A 17,157-nucleotide genomic window follows, 5' to 3' on the forward strand; every position below is an offset into this window, starting at 1 on the left:
TTTTATTCCTTCCATCTTCAAAACAGCTTCTTCTGGTTTGAGCTAAATAGAAGTCCATCTGCCTCCAAAAAGTCTGAATTCATTCCGTTACTTCCACGTATTAAAAAAAGCCCAAACACAGAAGAAATTATCAAAATGTATGTTATGTATTGCAATGGCAAGTATCAATTTTTATGATGTTAGTATTCAGCTAGAGCAGACAGCATTTTATTTTTAAAGAAGACCCTCAAAAATTGGATGACACAACAGAAAATATGGTATCATACAAAAGGCCAAAAGCTACAAAGAGAAAATATTCACATCAGGCAGACATCTCTGTTGCAGTCCATGTCTACGGTAGACCCAAGTCAAGATTATTTTACCATCAGAAGCTGAAATCATCATTACCCTAGGTCCTCATACTGTTTGATTTATCAGCTGACACTCAGCCATGTTCTTCTTCATGTCTTGTCCTTCCTTGGACTGTAAGACTGTCTCCACTCCTGATTCTTGTCCTCCATAAATGCTCTTCTGGGGAATAGTTGAAGGATCCTTTGCTTTCTCCCTCCAGCTTTGTATAAGCATTCCACAAAGCTGCATTTGTTTACTCTTTCTCCCTATAATTTGTCCCTGAGCAATGTGATTTGCAAATGCAATTTCAGCTACAATTTGTATGCCAATGCCTCACAGATGTCTCCACTGCAGATTTCTCTCTTCATGTCCAAATGAAAACCCTGGATTGTCTCTCTTTGCCTATCTTCATGCAACTAGTCATTTAAGTTCAACATGGCCAAAAAAAGCCCTCTTATTTCCATATTTCTCACTCCTTTTTCCTTTCTTAATCGCTGTTATCCCTAGCCCGTACCCTGGGTCCCACATTCGGTTTGGTCTTCTTCCTAGGTCAACCCTTCCACTGTATCTGGATCTTGACATGTGCTTTTGAATAAAATTTAGAAGCTATCGCATTCTTTATCTATCTTTAAACAAAATTTATTCAGGCTTTCATCATCTCAATTGCTGCAAATCCCTCTCTTCTGACACTGACAAATGCAATATTGCCTTATCCAAAATGTCACTGAAAACATCCATTTTGCTGAATTTTAACACTGGGCACATCACCCACCTTTTTTATCCCATCTCTGGTCCCTTTTCTTTATAGCAGCAAAATAAATCTATTTTTTTCTAAATTTGGTCTTGGTCCAGAAGTCATAAATCTGAAGGAATCTGGAATGCAGGCAGGAATAAAACTATGTAGAAAAGTCTCACATCTGAGATGTCTCAAACAGAACATTTTGGAATTGGCAAAACAACATTTACTTATAAATCTTACCAACTGTGCAACAAAGACTATTTGTTGACTCTTTTCCTGTGATCACTGGGATTGATACTGCTTTTCATTTTTTGGATTCATGGACCCAAATACCAACAGATCAGCAAAAGGCTGTTGATGATAAAAAGAAACTCTGAGCATTGATACACCTTGGGATGTATTCAGCCTGGTTGTCCAGTACAGTCATAATAGAAGGAGAAAAGCAACACAGAAGTTTGTGGCTATTCCTTCCTCAAGTAATGAGTAGGGAGGAGATAGGAAGTTATTTATAGTGATGCATGCGTAGCTACCAGATTTGATTTAAGTAGATGTGCATATAATGCTGTTTGTGGAGTTAATAGGGTGTGTGGCTTGTTGAATCATTTTGCTAGAAATAATGTGTTATGTGAATATTCTCCCATTAAATTAGGTAGAAATGTTGATTTGATTAACTAATCAAAGTTCCTGAATACTTTATGCTCCATTGTTTTAAGAAAACACTCAGTCATTCTTCTCATGAAAGCATAGGCCCAATGCAAACCTGTGGTAGTTCTGTTGGTGTAAGCAACGGTTCCAGATTTATGAAATTGTATTATCACCCATGGTTCCTTCTCTATTCTAAATAGTCATTGAAAACAGCCATTTTAGAAAATTATTCACATCATATTGGTCTGAACCAAAGTAGTATTTCAGACTCATAAACTCAGTTTGAGTGCTCAATTTTTCATTTTACTCACCTATTGAATCCTTATGGTGTAGAGATGACATGTATGCAATTGTGGCAAATTTTATGTAACTAGATCACTATGAAAGAAGGTTAACAAGATGAAAGACTATTTATCCCAGTGAAGGAACTGCCGGATGGAGGCTTAGGATCTCCCTTATGTTCTGTCCAGCTTTCTGAGAACTGGCAAGGGTTAGAATCCAAATATTCTCTGACCATTAATGCCTTTTCATCCCACAGAAGCTGAAGTGTGGGAAGCTCTTAAAGTTTACATAAAGGTGAGGATTATTGTTTATTTCTCAGATGTTGATGGTACAAGCAGGCTGTCAAAACTGCAACCACAGGTCAGGCATGGGGTTTCTGTTAAACAGAGAAGATTCACAGTGCTTCTGTTAAGTTGTAACTGTTTTTAGTTCAGAGTCCCATATAGGGGATCATGAACTGCTTGAGCTGTCAGGGCTAAATGTAGATCACTTGAACTTTCAGAAAAATCAGGGAATCTCCCTTTTTGTTTTAAGTCTGCTCAAGTCACATAACAGGACCTAACCACTTCTTCTGATAGTGAACTTCCATGCATCATCCCTATGCCCAGTATACACACAAATTAAAGTTTTATTTCCATAACAATTTCTAAGCAGATTAGAATTGGTCCAGTCATCTATATTTAGCTTAGCAAAGTAATATGAAGATGTGAGTCTATGCTCTTGTTCTGGGCTTTGCTGTCAGGGGTATTTCACAGCTGTATCTTCATGGGAATCAGGTCAGATTTGTATAGACCTGATCTCAGTTTTGAAGAAAAAGAGAAGAGGCCAATATGTAAGCAAGATACAAAGAAAGGATCTATGTAAGGAAATTAATTTCAGATCAACAGCTGAACAAACATACTGGAACAGCCTGTTTCCCTTTAAGAAATAATTCCTAAGTTAATTAAAGAAACTCACTAAACTGAGAGTGGAGGTGTTTTGTGGTTTGTTTTTAAGTTTGTGTTTGAAGGGGGCAGGAGGGCAGCGTAACTCTTACCTACCACTGGTGACAGTAACTGGTTTTCCTTAAAAACAGTAGTTGGCAAAGGCTGGATCAAACCCCTGGGAGTTTCAAAATCTTTAGGAAGTTCTATGAATGGATGAGACCCAATTTAAATATCACTTTTAATACAATCTGTTTAATTTGCTTTTGCTTCTTACACTGCTTTTGAGATGTGATGTGAAGCAATAAAACATGATTGGACAAGTAGCTCATGTTTGTGATACCTGATGGCAGCTCTGCTGATCCCATAAGTAATTCAGTGAGGCAGTATTCCTATGATACATCCTCCAATGCATCTTTCTAGGATACAAGAAGAGAGGGTGTGAAGCAAGTAATTCGTGATACAAAGTACAAACTGGCACTGTTTAATGACAAATGCTCTTAGACTATAATGGAGTTACTCTCTAAATAAGAACTGTAAATTCAGGCCATTAATCTGAGGAAAGAAAGAGTGAAACTTTGTTAAACGTTTCTGGAATATGGTGATGGAATTCCATGTGTACACTCCGTGTATAGTTTCATTAAAAATAGCCATTTTACCCAGCAATTACGTGGATGCTGGTTATAAGGAAAAAAAAAAAAATCTCTTTGCTCTCTTGGAAAAGAGATTTTATATTTGGTTTGCTCTTGGCCACCACAATGAAACCTTCACACATTCAGATATACTTATATATATCAGATTAACACTTTACTTACAGAATGAAAAGAATTTTCTCTACTATAGCTGAAGTGATCAAAATATATTTTAAATGAGTATACATACATGGTCACAGGGTAGTATTCCACAACGCAGAGATGTGTGCAGGCACCAAAGTAGCACAAAGAGGTATAGTTTCACCGAAGGGGAATAATTTATTATTGCAGTTATCCTCCTTATTCTGCCTAGTGTGGTTTGCTTAGTGCTAAGTCATGGTATTGTGCAGCATAGGCGTAACATGCACTATTAATTACCTTCAAAATGCTTTGGTCAGTTCATGATAAAATACCAAGTGAAAAGAGATAAAGCCAAGTTGTCCATATTCCTCTACCTGCCATTTAGCTCACAGTCCCCACATTTAGTTGTTTTACAAAACTACATTCAGAAGTTATTAGGTTTTGTATTGGGATCATTATATGGAATGCTAGATTCAACTAACATTTAGACAGGATGTCAGATAATTGGTGGTGTCCAATTTCATTTGAAACGCATCCATTCTCTAGCTCTTTTCAGAGATAATGTATGACCCTATCTAACATGGGAAAGACGTTAGCGTTTAGGAGTTGAAATTAGAAAACTCTGACAACAATTGGTGCACTCCTGATAAGTCTTTTTAATCAGAAAGATGTATTGAGCAAGTTCCGGGCTGAAGAACATTGAATGCTGGTTGGAGAGAATGTAACTGAAAATTTGCCTTTGGTATCCCCTGAGTTCGCGCCAGAGTCATCAGTGGTGTTGTTCAATATAAGGTCACTAAATTTTGGTCAACTTTGAATGGTCCCATGTAGCACAAACCATGAACAGAGGATGGTACAGGGGCTTTTCCAGCTATGATCACCTTATAATGACAAGGGTGAAACAACTGATATAAAAGTCTCTATGGCCTTGTTCTGAATCCTGGAAATGCCTTCTGCTCTGGAATTATTTTTAGAAAGCCAAATAAAAAGTCTTCATTGATAAGGGTGTAGGAAGGGAGATCAGGCATGTTAGTATGTAATTTAGAAAGACAGGTGTGGGGTACAGATATAAATTAGAAGTATGTTTGGAAGATTGCTGATCTAAACCCCACAGCTGAAAAGCTGCATACATTTACAACCAATCTTTCCCCAGTAAAGAAACCACAACAACTTGGTTGGGACATAGGTAGAATATATTGCCACAATCCAGCCCAGTGAGCCCACTGTCTAATGCTGTCCTCAGATAATGCCAAATCCAAAAACTTTTACTAAATTCGCCCAAGCAAAAATTCAGTTGAATAGTAGTATAAAGATCACCCTATGCTGTGTAATATCAGTGTAGAGAAATATGAGGCATGTGACATCATAAGCCTGTTTTTTAATAGTTACACTTCTCTCCACAAACAATTTCAAGTTGGCTGAGTATGTCTAATGATTGTACATACTTTGCTGCTTTTTACTCAATATACCTATTAATATAAATTGGCTGTACATGGAATTATGGCAGCTCAGAAAGAACTTTGCAGGATCAGCAAGGAAGGGGTTAATAGTATTACTGATATTTCAGAGAACACAGTTTTTTGACTACACATACAGAAAGGTAATTTTTACTGAGCTTCAGTATCCCTTAGCCATGAATGTGGCCCTACCTTCATGTTCACATTTATAACCTGTGGCATTGGTGCCCCATGGTGGCTGCTTGCCTTCTGTTACATTTGCTCAAGCCAGCAAGTGCTCAATTCATTTTGGTTGCTACTAAAAAAAAAAAAATATTTATGCCAGTTCATGAGTATTTGCTAACAGTCAGCATTCAAGTGTAAAACAGCATTTGGCAACTACTGACTCTTTCTAGTTCTATTCTAAGAGGGAATACAAGTCCCTCCAGCTAGTTACTTGAAGTGGATTTCATACTGCTTTTCAAGACGTAATTAAATAAAAAATCTAGCTGTTATAATGTTTATTTTATTAGGTTCTTTTAAATCTATTTCATAATTAAAATGAAACATTTTAACATCAGCTGTATTTATCAACAATTAGAATGTGTGATTCCTGGTTCATTTTCCTTTCTACCTTTTTTAGGCTGTTAATATGTCTATTAATTTGGGTTTTGGTTGTAATTAGTTTCTAGCAAATTTCCATTTCACTTTCTTATGTGAAATGCAGCTTCTATGCCACAACCGATGGTAAAATAATGTTTAAGAAAAGATATTATTACCAAACCACTTCGTTCATTTCACATAAACATTTGTATTACTTCTGGTATTTTCTAAAATGTTTCAAAGTCTGTGTTTTCTTTCCACATATATCTTCCTTAGCAAACAATATTTATCAACCTGTTTTCATAGGAGGACATGGATGTTGATCCTGGCTGTGACTTAATCAAGCCTTAGCATGGAAAAACTGGGCCCCCTGAGTACCCACAATTCCTGTTGATCTCTTCTTGATGAAATAATTAGTGAGGTGAGGAGAGGGTCTGTTAATTTGGTTCATTTCCAGAAGGCAGCTTTCACTGCCTGTGTGATGATGATGTATAAACATCTAAAATAAATGAGTGATAGAATTACAGTGGCTGCATGTGTGCACAGGTAGCGCAGCCTGAGAAGTCACACAAAATTAAATTTTTGACAATGCAGTCTATTGAACATTGCTTAAGAAAAGAAAGGTTAGATGGTCCATTCTTGCAAAGAAATATTTTTAAACACATAAAAAGATTTTTGAAAAATCAGAATATGCAGTTCTTTGTCTACATGTTGATATCTTGTAGTTACAACACATGCCTATAGTATCTTATTTCTATTTTCAGCTTGTCTAAAAATGACTGTAGGCATAATCAGGTATTTACTTGAAAAACAGCTATTCTGGTTTAAGCAGTTACCACTTTGTATCTGTTCACTACTGTCCCACTCAGCTGAAGCATACTGAGTCACTATGTGTATTATGCTAATCCATTTCTGTGCAAAAATAAATCATTATTCTTTACAATGGATGTTTTGTGGGCAAAAATGACTGTTTCATGTATCTTTGGGCCTGTTATTTTATGTTAGAGTTTCTAATTTTTGATATGAGAATTTGGGTCAGAGACTCAGATCCATTGCCTTGACTCCAAAGATTTCAGCCTGAATTGTTTGCTTTGCAGTTTGTAAACATCAATGTGTTAAAACTGTGTTTACTACCAAGAGTGTGGTAATCGATAAGAACTTAATAAAAATATTAAAAAATTACAAAACTACATGATTAATGTAATTTCACGAGTGCTGAATCCAGACGTTTTAATATGATGTTCATAAACATACTTGTATACTGCTGTATGGGAGGGAGAAAGCTTGCAGTATTTTGACATAATTCAGATTTTACTGATACTTTTTTATCAAAATATTTATTAAACACTCAACAACTGCTTATTTTAAAGCAGCAGTACAAATCCAAGACTAATGCTACACAGAAACCACAAATGAGGAGGTGAGAGAATGATTAACAAATACATGTAAGCAGAGGATGATTTTCATGCTCCAGATCGTTCATTAACTTAATTTTGGAGTTTCTATTATTAAATAAAACTGCTCATCAGATTCTCCTTATATATAAAATTTCATGTTCATTTCAGAAAGGAAAATTCAAGTTCTGAGGTTGGTGTTTCCCATTATTTTGTCAAACAGACCCTTATCAGCTTTCAGACTTTCTCATGGGCCATCATTCGCCTTTATTGCCAAACCTGTCACCAAAAATCCTAACATGTCATACTGTGGCCACAGTCTGAGAGCCCTTGCTGAAAAGACCTACACCTCTGCCAGGTAGCCACACTTCCTTGTGTCGTCTTCTCTCTTTATATTGTTCTGCAAAACCTTTTTCCCCTTCTGCTACTGATTCTCTATGAACAAACATGAATCTCCTGTACACTTGCCTATATGTTGTCTTGTAATGCACCCATATTCTTGCTCTTGACTGTATCATTCTAATCTGTCAAGAGGTCCAGAGAAAAATGCTGGTTTTGATGAAGTCCATTGCAAAATACCTGTTTACTTTCATGGATATCAGAACTTTAAATTTTGTATTTTCTTGGATATCAGTCAGGACAATTCAGAAAACAGCTTCCACTGAGACATGTGCAATATGTGAGTATAGCCCTTATGCTTATAAGGAAATACTTCTGCAAAGCAGTTTCAAAAACAATACTATAGTGATGCTCAATGACATTCTCAAAGTTTTATTTTCTTATATAGGGACTTGGTTTTGAAAAATTGATTACACACACAATCAAAGAAACATTTGTCCTTACTTACAGAGGTATGTCTTGTAAATTTTGCATAGTGTACAGCACCTTTACAGCCTATCTATCATAGTATCTTTATTTTTTATACTGGTAAGTAGCATATTTACAGTATTAAATTCTTATCTTCCTTTCACAGTTTTCCTTCGTAAAATCTTTAAATATTTTGGAGCCCCTATTAAAATATATAACGCTCCTTCATTATGCTTTGCAACATCAATACTTTTTGTGTGATTTCTGCATCATTATTTCTGTTGCTTATCAGCTCTACATGCAAGATGGCAATAGATGCTGATGGTGTACAAGGTTATGAGGACTAGTTTTTAAAAGTCACTTAGAAATATATCTCTGTTTAAAAGAGTCAACTTTGTAAACTATAAAATCTTAATGAGAATTTGATTATGCCCTAAAAAAGAAATGTGACAAATCTGTATCCTAAGCAAAATACCATTTTATAATTTAAAGGGACTGTTGTCCTTCATTGGCAAGTTTGACACCAAGCTGTGTGGTGTGGTCGACACACTGGAGGGAAGGGATGTGCCATCCAGAGGGACCTGGACAGGCTCAAGAGGTGGGCCTGTGCAAACCTCATGAAGTTCAACAAGGCCAAGTGCAAGGTCCTGCATATGGGTCAAGGCAATCCCATGCACAAATACAGGCTGGGCAAAGAGTGGATTGAGAGTAGCCCTGCGGAGAAGGACTTGGGGCTATTAGTGGATGGAAAACTGACTATGAGCCAGCACTGTGTGCTCACAGCCCAGAAAGCCAGCCGTGTCCTGCGCTGCATCAAGAGAAGTGTGTCCAGCAGGTCAAGGGAGGGGATTCTCCCCTTCTACTCCGCTCTCGTGAGACCCCACCTGCAGTGCTGTGTTCAGATCTGGGGCCCCCAGCATAAGAAGGACACAGACCTGCTTGCACAGGTCCAGAAGAGGCCACGAAGATGATCAGGGGGCTGAAGTACCTCCCTTATGAGAACCAGCTGGGAGAGTTAGGGTTGTTCAGCCTAGAAGAGAGAAGGCTCCGGGGAGACCTTACTGCAACCTTCCAGTACTTAAAGGGGGCCTGCAGAAAGGATGGGGAGGGACTCTTTATCAGGGAGTGTAGTGATAGGACGAGGGGTATGCGATGTCTGGCAACAAGAGAAAGCCTCAAAGCTAAAAAAACCCTGGCTAATTCAATTCCAGGGCTGTCCCACAGAAATAATCAGAGGTGAGGTGGGAGGTGTGTCTTAGAAACACACTTAGAGCCCAGTGGCATCTCAAGAGGACTGGGGACGGTGTCTGAGCAATAGCTTTGTTTTGGTTTTTTGCATAGATCCAAAGCAAGCATCATGTATCTGTCTGTGGGGAACTGTAAAAGAACCACTTCTAACATATGGAGTGAAAATGGGCTTGCTTAAATTGAGAATTTTAAGGGCAGAGAGTGCAAAGATCTCACTAAAATTGGCATATGAGTAGTATATGGACAGCTTTATGGAAGTGAAGCTTTTGACACCAAGATGGTGGGCAAAACTGGAATATTCTGAAGCACACCCTTACCATGTAAAAATCCATGCTTATTACACATGGATAAAAGCTGCTAGCAGCAACAATCTCAGTATAATCTTTGGCATCTTCAGAAATGTGGTATAGGCCACTCAAATGTTTGACAATGAATTAAATGTGAAATATCCATTTTTACAGCATCTTGTGCCTAACTGGAAGATTTAATATATATTTAAATACTGGTCATAAGGCCTTTTTTGTACTGTGTAGTAAAAATATTCAAAGGCTTGCCTCAACCATACTGACATGTCTTCATGGTGCTGAGGGGCCTCCTTTCATCTCTAAGCAGGGACATTCTGGGAAAAAAAAAATAAAATAAGAAAAAAAGAAAGATGGTATACCAAACAAAATACTGAAAAACCGAGGAGATAGTACTCATGTCAGGTGCCAAGAGCCAAAGGCAATGGTAATGGGTAACTCAAAATCCCACAGAGGCACTGAAGATTTAGAGGAAAAACAGTGCCAAAACAGATACAGAACAAGAAAACGTTACAACACTCCAGACACTCAATAATGAGATAAAGCTCTGCCATGCCAGGCAACGGGAAGCCTGGAGCTGCCAAGGCCGTGAAAGATGTCAAGGAGCGGCAGAATACTGCTGCCAGAGTGCGATGGTCGCGTACCAAAGCACTGGCGGAGAGCGTGAAGGCAAAGACCTGAAAAACACAGATTTTTTACGAAAGCCCCAGGAGGAAGGGAGGCCTGGCTAAGGGGCGTAATTCAGGAAAGGAACTGCTCCAGAGGAAAGGGTGCGGAGGCGCCAGAGTGATGCCGGCGCCGAGCAGGGATGGACGGGCCGGCGGGCAGCCGGGCCCCCCCCAGCCTCCGCGGGGAGCAGGTCGGGGCCGGGCCCCCGGGGCGCGGCAGGGCCGCGGGGCCGAGGGCAGGGGGCGGGCGGCGGCAGCGCGGAGCCCGGGGCCGGGGCGGGGCGAGCGGAGGGGGCGGGCAGCCGCAGCCGCGGCGGGCGGGCGGTGCGTGTGCGCGGCCCGGCCCCGGCTCATTACTCAGCGGCCGAGGCAGGAGGCGGCGGCGGGAGGCGGTGAGCGCGGTGCCGGGGAGCCCTGGCGGGCCCCGGCCTCGCTGGAGCGGCGGTGTGGGGAGCGGGGCGGGTACCGTGCGGTGGGGCGCGGGATGCGGGCGAGCGGCCGCGCCGCGGGGGCCGGGCTCGGGCCCGGCCCGGCCGCTTTGTTTACGTTTCAGCGGGGCGGCGGGCGGGGAGGGAGCCGGGGGCGGCCCGTGCCCTTGCCCGGGGGCGGGAGGCGGTGCGGGGCTCTCCGGTCCGGTGACCTTCCACGTCTGCTCGGGGCTGGGGCGGGGGGGCTGTAGGTGTCTCGGCGGATAATGGCGGGGGCCTCTTTGTTGGTGTGGCAGGAGGGGCAGGAGGCTCGGCGCGGGGCTCCTCCTCCTCCGGGGAGCGGAGGCACCCAGGCAGGCCGGGCTGGCGTCTCCTTCCAGCCCGGGCGCCCGCTCGGCCTTCGGGGAAGGAAGGGTCTGCGGTGGAGGAGAGGGAATGCAGCCTGCGAGCGAGCCACCTCTGTGGTCAGCTTCCGTGACCTTGCTCTTAAAAGCGCCTCTTAAAGCAAAAATTATCCTTCTGGGATAATGTAATTGCCCCAGCTGTAGGGGCTTGGGGGAGTCAGGCAGTGTCTTTGATTCTTTTGCTTGGAATTCTTATATTTGTTGCAAAAAAAGTGAGCTGTCTCTTTGCAGAATTTCTTCTGGTCTTTGGTTTCTCTGTGTTGTTAACAGCATCCAGTTTTACTCCCGAAGCCCGTTTCTTTATGCCTTTTTGTCTGGAGTGGTTCTGTCAGTGAAGTTTGATTTGAGCACCGCTAATAACCTACAAATAAAAATCCCACTTGATTATTTATTTCCAGCCCCACCAGCTACAATAAGGGTTTTGAACGCATAGCGTGTTTTTGAATTTCGGTACAGAACAGGCTTGCCGAAGCGTTTTCAGACAATCGAAAAAGCCTACCCGCCTTGGCCTATCTGATAATATAAACACAAAGGGTGTTATGCTTGTTCGGGGAAGGAAAGTATTACTTGCCCTAGGGCATGTGCATGTGGAATTGAGCAAGCTTACTCCTTGCAGCTGGGTTTTACTTACAGGTGTGGAGACTTAAGCAGTGATAGTCTGACAGGTCACATGAGACCTAGTCTCACTTCTAGAGATGCCAAATAGAATGCACTTCTAGGGCAGAATAGTATATGACATGCATCTTTATGTATTTGCGGGTATAGCAGTATATTAGATAACTTGGAAATGGTTTAAACTGTAACGTGAAGAGAAACAGGGCCAAACCTAGTTAAGGATACTGTCAAAGTGAGTTCACTGACTTGAGCATTACTTATATGTCATAAAGGGAAACTCTTAATTCTTCTAATCGTAGTTAAGAAAATTATGTTGAATTTAAAATAGTCCCTTGCTTTGATCTCAGTCTGTGGGGGCAGCCATCTTGTCTTTTTTCCCATTTGGTTCAAAGATGTGTAACGTAGACTAGTTTGACAGTAGGATGCAGGTATGGAATTCTGCAGAATGTGTGATGCCAGTGCAGGGACCAGACAATTTGCAGGCTGCCTGTCAGATCTTGACAGTTTTCAGGGCCAGCTGGGCAAAAGTATGATAGGAGAAGGGAGAAAGAAACATCTGCTGAATGAGACTAATCCAGAGTTGCAGAGGGTGTATGAAGTTATGTCATCACTCTGAAAAAGGAATTTTAATGGTGTCTTCCAGTGCAGAAGTTCCCAAACTCTTTGGACCATTGGCTTGTATAAACATTCAAAATAATCTTGTGGGCTGCCACATACTTCATGGAGACTTGTAGGTCAGAAACGTAAGTGGGATGATCTAATATGGTTCTGAGTCCTGTAGTTTTGGACTGCTTCTTCTACACAGAAGTAGAGTTGTCTTTTGTGTGCGGTTTTTGTGTTTTAGCTTTTAACCCTGTTCTTTAGTGACTAAGGCCTTTGCTGGCTTTATAGGTGTGCAGGTATAACCTTCTTTGTAAAGGCTTTAGGTAAACTTGTTATATTGGTGAATTGTTATGCAAATATTAGGAATAAACAAGTGTTTGGAGATTTTAACAACTGAATTTATTTTCTGTCTGATACTTACCTGAGATTGATGTGTTTATTTCATGTTTTGTGTGTATTTTTTTTAAACCATGAGCTAATGGGATAGTATTCGAGACTATAGTGATACCCGGTTATTTGTTCATTGTATATGTGTTTTTGGTTTCTTTTTCATCCTTCCTCAACTGGCTAAATTGTTTGAATGCTTATTGTTTAAAAGATGCATGGAAAGTATATGCTCAGCTCCTCATTTCTGAGGATTGAGCCAGTATTCTGGATAAATACAAATGCCCTTCTTGATAGTCTGCTGAAAAGTATGGTGTGCTATTTCTTAAACTTCATTTCCCACCCACCCCCCTGGGAGAAAAAGTGCTCCGTGTGCATATAGTTTTACTATATATTTTTAATATATATATAATGTTCATTGCTGTATCACTTTGGAAATTAGACTAATCTAGTTTTGATCCTAAAATGTATTTTATTGCTGTAAATGTTTCCTTTAAAAAAAAACCCCTTAGTCCTTAATTCAAAACCTGCAGCAACAGGCTTCTGTTTATGTTATGGAAAGATCTCTTGGCTTTTGAAAGCGCTCTAAAAATGCCAGTTAAGACTACTTATGTTGTTTGCCTGCTGTGAAATTCACCATAGTTTGGACATGGATTCTGAAAAACAATTTTTACTTTGATTTAAGAACCTGAACATCTAGTTTTCAAGTCTTTCAAGAATTCTCTTGTTTAAATGGAGATGGAAATTCACCTTTAAATTTGATAAAGGCCCTTTCTGGCTATCCTCATGAAAAGATGAGCTATACTTAAATAGGCATTCATTGCTCCATTACAAGGTATACTTGTATGAAAATACAGCAATAGTCATTTTTATTTGCATATATTATTTTTAACAGTGACTGTAGTGTCAGTGAAAAATACTTGGTTAATAAAGTCCTTGAGTTTTCAGGGCAATTATAAGTGTTCATATTTCTATAACATCACACCACAGTTTCATCTTCAGTGGCTACATTGCTTAAGCAGTTTCTCTTACCCGCTGTTCCTTCTTGCCAGCTGCTGTGTGGCAAAATAGATCAAGGAGCTCACTGATCCAGCTGAAAAAAAAATCTTCCTCTTGGACTATTTTTCAGCCTGATTAATTCCCTTGTGTGTCTGAACAAACAGTTATGCCACTGCAAGGTTGGAAGGCAAGGGGGCTGCTTAGGTGGGGATTGCTGTCAGTCATGCGTACGCACAAAGGTATTCACAGATCAAGTAGTGATGGCTGGAAGACTAAAGTGATGGAAGTGGGCAAGCCTCTTATGTTGAGAAGAGCTTGTTTAAAGTTCTGTCTGAAGACTTGGTCTTCTGCTGCTGTTACTGAAAAGCATTCTGAACAAGGTGTTTATTTTGGTTTCTTCAATGCACTGTAGAGCCCCAAATGAATTGGGGATGAGTACCCATTTGGTAGTGAACATTGAACTAGAAGGTATGAGTCCGTAACTTTGTGTGGATGGACATCCATTTCTACACCTAGCTGTATTGTTTCAAAGTGTATGTGTAATATCAATAGGGGCCCTTCAATAAAAAAATCTGGAAATTTTTGGACTGGGGCAGGGTGGTGAGGCAAAAATTGCATCCTCTCGGTGCTCATAACTGTGTTTTCCGCTTTAAATACTGTGTTTGTGAAGAAGAAAATATTAACTATTTTAGGACTGTATTTTACATGTAGTAATGCAAATGCTCACTTGTCTTTTGTGGTACTTCAAAAATATGTAGCGTTTATCTTTTAGGTTATTCTGCTTGGTAGGGGCAGCTTTTAATTGAATGTTCAAAACTTCCCTTACTATATATTTTTCCAGCTTATTATATCTCAGTAATACATGAAGTCTTCAGGAAAAATGTTTGAAATACTCCTTTTATGTCCCAGCTCTTACTCAAAATAGGGGACTACCGATGTAGGTCACTGAGTAGTTTCCCAAGTTGTTTGTATTTACCAAATACTTAGTGGAATTTTATTAGTACTATTAATCTGTACAAGTTTGTTGGCAAAACCGTAGCCTTCTTAGTGAATGGTGATATTTTTTAAGAAATGTGCTGTCTTAGAAGAATTCGAAGATGATTCTGAGAAATTCTTGATGACTTGGTGATGGGTGGAATACATTGCCAATACATCGACTTGAAGTTTATGGGAAGTAAATAGCAGTAAGTGTAGCTATGCATGATATAACCTTTAATTAAGAGGAATTAATACTTGAATTTGTGGAATTAAGTCACATAGCAAAACCAACCAGAATTGCTAGATACTTTTAAAATGCAACTTAAGATTTCCTTGATGTAAACTTTGATATATGAACTCAAGGAACACACCAAGCACATGGGGTCGCAAGCCTTCTTTTGTGAACTGGAAGACTCTTGCATTCTGTGTAGCATAAGGAACACACTCCAGCTTATCATACAGCCAAAGTGAATAGGAGTTTGCTTCTCCTATAGGTTTTACATAGATTTTTGGATGAGAACTCCAAGAGGCTGGAGCTGACTGCATCAAACTGTGAGAAGGAGATCCATTACTGATGTTGAATCAGATCAGCATGGAGAACTGTCCAACCAGCTGTTTATATAGTACTATTACCTTGACTGTTACTTATTTTGTAAAATATTTTTGTAAGGTTTTCTAATTTTTCTTTAATTTATGTGTGAAGAGATAATAATTTTGGTGTACCAAGCTTATAATAATAGCAACACATTTCTTCTTAACTTTAGATGCTTTTTTCCTATAAGTGATTAAAAGCTAATCTTTGGCTATTTCTCTGTCCAAATTGATTGCCTGTAAGCTTGATACTAAAATAAACCTCACAGTTGTTGCCCATATTGTCACTTTTATTGTCGGATAAATGCTGCTTGATATATGAACAGACGGGATGCTTATTAATCATTCTCAGTTGGATATTGTAGCTAAAGTGGTGACTGGCAGAAAATATACTTTAACTTAATGGTCATTTGTGTTGCAAACAAAGCAAATACTGTATATGTGCTCATATGTGTGTACACCTAAAACAAACAAAAAGGGCAAACATTAATTCTACAGTCCTGCTGCAATGCCTATTCACTGTAATTATTAATTTTGAGTATTTAAAAATAAAAACCAACCCCAAACAAACCCAACTCTGACAACCTCCTGTTATTTAATTATATCGACATTATACCAAGCTTTTTTTTTCTGTACTATAGATCTTAAAAGCATGGAGGAAAAAAGCTCTTTTAACTACAAACTATGGCTAAAATGAGTGTTTCCATCATCGTAGTCTGTGTCCATTCAAACATCTACCTTCTACTTTTAGTATGCTGAACAAAACCTGAAATGTCTCCAGTCTGGTGTTTTGATTGTTGAAAAATAAGAAGAATGAATGTTAGGTATCATATTTCTCACTGTGATCTCAAAGTCATGGAAATGCCCGGCTCTGTAAGTGTGTCTTTCATTTTATGCATGTAGGTGTGTAAAATGAAAATGATTCTTCTGCTGTGGATTGCTGGGAGCTGCTGGCTGGGCAGCAACTCTTGCAGAAGAGAACCTGGGGCTCCTGATGAATGAGAAACTGCCCAGGAGTCAGCAGTGTTTCTCTGTAGCCCTCAAGGCTCTTTACTTACTGGGCTGCATTAGAAAGAGCCTGGCCAGCAAGTGCAGGGAAGGAACTGTTCCCATGGGTGAAGCAGCTGTGAAGCTGCAGTGCTGCCCAGTAGATCACACATAGTGCACCCAGTGTGAGACAGACTGGAGGGAGTCCAGCTGTAGGTTGCTCAGATGGCTGGGGCCTGGAGCACCTAAGGGTGGAGGAGGGACTGGGTTTGCAACCTGAGGAAGAGAAGGCTAAGGGAGAATGTAATTGCTGTATTTAGCCATCTTTAAGCAAGGATTTATAGAGATGATGGAGCCACTTTCCCCCCAGAAGTGTACAGTGAAAGATGAGTCAATGGTCACAAGACATAAGAAGGGAAATTTCAGTAGGATGTGAAGGGAATGTCTTGATGCATGGGAATGGGTGAGTGCTGCAGCAAGAGCCCAGAGGGGCCACAAGACTCTCCAGCCATGGAGACTTTTGACTGGACAAGGTCCAGAGCAACCTGATTTCAATACAGATTTGAAGTTCTACCTGTTTTGAGCACATAGATGATCTCCAGAGGTTGCTTTCAAGCCATATTATGATTCTACTGTTTATAGATTTTTAAAATTTTATTTTCAAAGTAGCTTGAGGAAGTTGACAAAACAAAGGCACGTTGACATAGATAAACAAGGCTGCTCAGAACTGTGTTAGTGTGGAGGGAGAAGTAATAAAATGTGATCAGCATCTTCATTCAAGTCTGCTGGTGGCAATACTGGCATTTTTCTGCCCTGCATTGAACTTTCCAGCTGTCTAGGCTAGAAGTGCTTGCAGGCTAGCATAAAGGATAAAAAAAAGGTTATGGTACGTATCATGCCTGTGATCACTGTGGTGAACATAAAAACCTATCTCCAAAGGAACAGCCTGCAGTAAGCAGCCTGGTAGCCAGTTGAAGTTTGTCCAGATCTTGCTTTCTGTAGCGGAGGAGCATGTTGG

The 17,157-nt window shown here is 40.1% G+C and overlaps 1 protein-coding gene across 12 annotated transcripts in view; it reads left to right on the forward strand.

The window, feature by feature from the left end:
• Positions 1-10,274: 10,274 nt before the first annotated feature.
• MAPK8 (mitogen-activated protein kinase 8) overlaps positions 10,275-17,157 on the forward strand; it is a 52,345-nt gene continuing 45,462 nt past the window's right edge. For 10 of the 12 annotated variants that reach the window (XR_012629681.1, XR_012629682.1, XR_012629683.1 and 7 more), the window contains exon 1: positions 10,448-10,542. The gene's annotated coding sequence lies outside the window, so the exon portion shown is untranslated. Of the gene's footprint in view, positions 10,342-10,447; positions 10,543-10,754; positions 10,766-17,157 lie in introns of those variants that run through there. The other 2 variants (XM_074874840.1, XM_074874841.1) reach the window with 2 other exon arrangements.

This window comes from Strix uralensis, chromosome 7 (assembly GCF_047716275.1).
Source record: "Strix uralensis isolate ZFMK-TIS-50842 chromosome 7, bStrUra1, whole genome shotgun sequence".
In the NCBI taxonomy this organism is placed as follows: domain Eukaryota; kingdom Metazoa; phylum Chordata; class Aves; order Strigiformes; family Strigidae; genus Strix; species Strix uralensis.